We start from the raw sequence: 6000 nt of genomic DNA, 5'->3' as shown, positions 1-6000 counted from the left end.
TTTAATTTATCCTCCTCCCCCGTTCGCCACTGCTTCAAAGGAAAGAACGTGTTTCGTCTCAAAAAAATTGCGTACTTTGACGCACTCCACAGGGTGGAATACATTTTTTTCGCAAATCTTATCATAACTATCGTAAAATGTGGACTTTTTACTACAAATTTAAAAAAAAAACGAAGTTCGTACGATTTTTTTTTCGCGGAATTATTACATATGAAAGTTACCCATACATTTTTTCCATTTAATGATTCCAAACCCTCTCTGCTGTGTGTGTGTATGTGTGCGTGCGTGCGTACGTGCGTATGCGTGCGTGCGTATGGTTAGGAGAGGGAAATATAGGAATGTTCTCATTCAAAATTGTGTGTTCCCGCCTCGTCTTCAGATTACTTCTTCTATACGTTCACGCATATTAATGCATGCTCTAATTGTTGTTTAAGGAATTTGAACCCAAATTTACACGCACGCAGGCACGCGTGGGCGCACACACACACACACACACACACACACATGCACACACACACTATGCGCCAAATCCAACCAGCAACCTCGTGGTGCGTGTCGGATAATACTAATGCTGGCGGTAAATGGAAAAAATGTATGGGTAACTTTCATATATAATAACTCCGCGAAGAAAAATCGTACAAACTTTGCTTTTTTTTTAAATTTGTTGTAAAAAGTCCACATTTTACGATAGTTATGATAAGATTTGCGAAAAAAATTTATTTCACCCCGTGGAGTGCGACAAAGTACGCAATTTTTTAGAGACAAAACACGTCCTTACTTTTGAAGCAGTAGCGTACGGAGGAGGAGGATAAATTAAAAATCTGACGAATGGTTTTTAAAGTAGACTTCAAGCTTGACAGTAAAAAAAAAATTTTTCAAATCCTATCATTTTTAGCGGAGTTATGCTTATTTGAAATTATGCGAAATTTTGACTTAAAATACATATGCGTTAATTTTGTTGACGAGTGTATATAATATACAAAGGACATTGTTTCTTTAATGTAACAATATTATATAATAAATACGAGGCGCATTTTTAAAGTCCGTTTTGAAATAAAAAAAAGATCTTAACATATAAAAATAATTTATTATGGCCAAAAAACTTCTACAAGCTTACTTTATTTTTTTACATAATCATCATTGACTTCCATTCATTTTTGATATTGGTTCAAGTTTCAACAGCTTCCTAATTCCATTGTTTTAAAAGTCTACCGCCTGTGTCTTGAACCAGTTAGTAATGCTGTTGTTTAGTACGCTTTTCTTTTTGTTTTTTCATTTGCTTTAAGAAATTGAATAGACAATTCTGAAACCGTAAACCGCTAATTTTCAATAATGTTTGTATTTACTTCTTCCATTAAACCTTTTATCATCATTGTTGGGCGACCGCTACGCTCTTCGTCATGAACATTTGTTCGTGATGTATGTGTCCTTCTCTAAACAAACGACACCATTGCCTAACTTTACTGTCACTCATAACATTTGGTCCAAAAACCTCACAAAGTTGTCTATTAAATTTCCTAACGGTGAACTAAAGAACGGCGTTACTATAACTGGTTCAAGACACAGGCGGCAGATTCTTAAAACAATGGATTTAGGAAGCTGTTGAAACAATATCAAAAATGGGTGGAAGTCAATGATGAGAAAAAATAAAGTAAGCTTGTAGAAGTTTTTTGGCCATAATAAATTATTTTTATATGTTAAGATCTTTTTTTATTTCAAAACGGACCTTACTTTAAAAATAATAATAATTATATACAAGAGTAGACTGAAAAGATTTGAGCCTAACATAGAAACAAGTATTTTTTCGGTTAAATTCAGTTTTATTTTTCAACATAGTCTCTTTTTAAGTCGATACACTTTTTTCAGCGATGCTCCAATCTCTTTATATTAACCTGTCCTAATAGTAGTTGGCGTCTTGCTCAGCAAAATAGGCTTCTACGGACGTGATGACCTCGTTTGATGAAAATCTCTGACCTCCGAGCCAAACTTTGAGTTTAGGAAACAGAAAAAAGTCGCTGGGGGCCAGATCTGGTGAATACGGTGGGTGATCAATCAATTCGAATCGTAATTCGTGAATTTTGGCCATAGCGACCGTCGAAGTATGTTTTACAAAAACACTGACATCGACTAACACAAACGACTGTCAAACAATAACTGAGCGTCTAATTTGGCTGAAATTTTCAGAGGTATCTTTCAAAGCATGTACAATTATAGTATCAGAATAGTTTTGACGAGTAACGACATTTACATGTTGAGGCTCAAAACTTTTCCGACGACCTATGTATATGATACAATATGCAATGTATATACATATATATTACATATATCGTATATATATTAAATATATATGTATATTATAATATATAATATATTATATAAAATATATAATATATTATAATATTATATAATTATTTTAATATTTGTAACGGAGCCTTTCGCGAGCTCGGGATAACGCAGTCGGGATCAGGGCTCGTGAAGGGTGAGACAACGAACGCGGTAATTATAATTAAACAAATGAACTTTATTTCATGTATGTGTAATTATGTACAAGTGTGCGTGTATGGGTGGTGTGAAGGCATATGTATACGTCGCACGCGTCGGTAGATATTTGGCGATCAGCTGACAGCTGTATCTCGTGCTTTAAATCTCTGCGGTGTGTGTGTGTGTGTGTGTGTGTATCGGTTTGCATTGATTCGTACGGTGGTGTGTATCGGTGTCGGCTCGCGACGCGGTTGTGTTTACACTACCGCTAGGCGCGGGTGTCAGCGCGACGCGAGGGGCGGCCGGAGTTTTTGCCGGTGCGTGCGTCAGCGCGTACAGAGAACCGCGTCGGGCGAGAGCGGCCGCTCTCTTCGATATATCGAAGAGAGCGCGGTCGACCGGCACGCTTAAAATGCGAGGCGGGCGTCGCGCGGTGTGTTCCGTGGTGCGGGGATCCGCGGCGGTTCGCGGCTATCGTATGGACGGCGTTCCACGGCCGTCCACTTATGCACTTGTGAACGAGCGAGGCGGGAACGCAACGGCGGTCGAGAAATCTCGGCAAAGGTGGCGGAGCTCCACCTAACTGTCGCCGATGCGCTTGGTGCGAGAGACGGGATCTATGTATCTCGAGACAATCTCGGGAGAGGCAGCGGACTCGTCTACCTCGGATACATAGGCTCGTAGGTTTTTCGGAAACCGGAGTTTTGAGTACGAAGACTATCTTCGCAGAGGCAGCGAAAGCGTCTACCTCGATCTCTATTCTTCGGTGGGGAGGATTCGGTGATACGGCGGAGTCGGAACGGTATCTGAGAGAGCTCTTATCGCAAGCTCTCTTTTTATACGGATCGAGTAACGGGATCGGAGGCTGGATCGAAGGAGCGGGAGTAGGGGTGATAAGACTCGGTTTCTTTCGGCGTGCGTCGGGCGTTTTCGGTGAACCGTGTTTAACGGTTTGATTAATTTTTGGCGCTTGGCGCCTGCTGCCCTGCCCGGCCGGTGTTCGCCGGGCGCAGCCTTCCAACGGGTGGGCGGTCGGGAAGGACGCGGAGGTGTCGTTACATATTTATTTAAACAATATATAGAAAGTTATAAACTAAATAATTATCAGGGTAGTTAAATTAATCGACCAAAACTAGCCAATAAATTTGTCTATGTTACGACTTTTTCGACCGTATGGTTGTGATCCTTTTAAAGTATAACTGAGATATTAATAAAATTTTTGGTCGATTAATTTAACTATCCTGTTGATTAATGTACTAGCGATATAAAAATAAAAAACATTCATAAAATTTAAATTTGCTCCTGGATCTAATTATGGAGCCCACCCGTATAGATGAATTTTCCAACTGTTTAGTGTACGCCGGCGGATAACAAGGCGTTATTTATAAATAACTATACAAAAGCGAAGGGGAAAAGTATTGTTTCGAGGAGTCTGAATAGCTTATTGTTAGAGGTAAGAGCAGTCGCCCGGCAAGCGAAAGACTCGGGTTCGATTCCCGATTCAGCGACTTTCGGACCAATATTTTTCTCGCTTAAAAATTTAATTAATATCTCAGTTATACTTTAAAAGGACCACAACCATATGGTCGAAAAAGTCGTAACTTAGACAAATTTATTGGCTAGTTTTGATCGATTAATTTAACTACCCTGTTGATTAATGTACTAGTGATATAAAAAATAAAAAACATTCATAAAATTTAAATAATTATATTTAATTAAATAAAATTATATTTAATAAATTTAATTATATTTAATTAAAAAAGATATCATTTTTTTACGATTTTATTCTATTTATGGAAAAGGAGCACACATAAATCAATTTTTTTAAACTCATAAAAAATCATACAAATATCATCTTCAAATCGTGATCTCTGTTTTCAGAACGTTTAAAGGATATATTATACATCTTTAAAAAAAATTGTTTTAATCGCATTATTTTTCATTAAGTAATATTCTAATGAAAACTTTGAAGTCGATTTTCTCGAAATAGTATTTTGACGTATGTGCCCTTTTTCCACATTCATGGCGTCCATTTTACTTATAGAAATTGTTGAGCATCGAACAGACGTTCCATTTATGTTTTACGAAATTTTCGAATACAAAGGCCTTTCAAGAGAATTTTGTTTTAAGCGAAGAAAACATCCGACACAGTCTTATAACATTTAAAGACGCTTTGTATACTGAGGTATCTATCATTGACACACAAACACACACACACACAGAAGGGATAAAATGTGATAATCTTTATATTTATTACTAAAATAGTTTATAAAATCATTCTGACTAATGTATCTCGAATAAACCTAATATAATATACATATATTTTGTATGTTTATATTATGACTATTTACTAATGTATATTGAAGGAACCTACTGTACCTCGGCGAATTTATCACGGTAAAAAAATTTCCGCTCTCTTTATCTTCTTTGTTTACTCATGTATGATTTATGACTTCGAGCAATTGCTATTGTCATGATATGATGAATCATGGGTTGTTTATATTTTAAGATAGCCTTAATTATTGGTAAGAAAAAAGACAATAGTGTTTTCTATGTATAGATATTCTGGTGAATAAAAAAGTATTAAATAATAAATAATAAATTATAAAATATAAATAACAATAAATAATAATAATAATAAATAATAGCAATAATTAATAATAAAAAATATTGCATGAAAATTGTAATAATGTTCTAACTGTGCTTATTTCGAATTATCATTAAAAAATCGGTAAAAAAAGAAACAAGAAAAAATAAAAAAAAAAATATTAGTAATAGTAGTGATGGTAATAGTAGTAGTAATATATAGTAGTAATTCTTAATATTTTTTAAATTATAGGTCAAAGTTAAAAGTTATAAATTATATCTTTTTATAAAGCAAATGAAAAGCAAGAGAGAGAGAGAGAGAGAGAGAGAGAGAGAGAGATCGGCTAATCTAACGGGATGTTACATATAGGTCTCGATGTGCCATTGTGAAATTGTGGGAATTTACGCGGACATTCAACAGCAGCGTGAAGTGAATTTTGTCTGTAATTCAGTACAGCATTATTTCATCGTTGTTTAAGACTGACCTATGATAAAGACAGTGATGATGTTAGCGGCGATAATAATTCTATGTACGTTTTAAATCAGAAATTAATTTTTTATTATAAAGTTAAAACTCGTTTTTAGTCTTTTAACGTACTCATTTATTAGATATACAATTGTGACAGAAGATTTCAAAGAAATCTTTGGCAAATGTTTCTTTAAAGTTGAAACTTTGTCTGTACATCAGTGTACATAATGAGAAGTTCTATGAGTCTTGAATTTTTTACACTTATTCTATTGTATTTATTAAATTTTATAAAAATTTATACCTATATTGAAATTTATATAAAATTATATGATATAATAAAATTTATGATAATAAATATTTAATATTATTCTTATTTTTATTTTATTTTTAAACAAAGAAACATTAAATAGAACAGTTCTAAGAAAACATACATTAATTTTTTATTAAAATTTATATAATTTTAC

This window comes from Prenolepis imparis, unplaced genomic scaffold (assembly GCF_030444845.1).
Source record: "Prenolepis imparis isolate NDT839.2.m4 unplaced genomic scaffold, iyPreImpa1.0 SCAF_121, whole genome shotgun sequence".
NCBI lineage: Eukaryota > Metazoa > Arthropoda > Insecta > Hymenoptera > Formicidae > Prenolepis > Prenolepis imparis.
The sequence above is the reverse complement of the archived record's forward strand: the minus strand, read 5'-3'. Positions refer to the sequence as shown.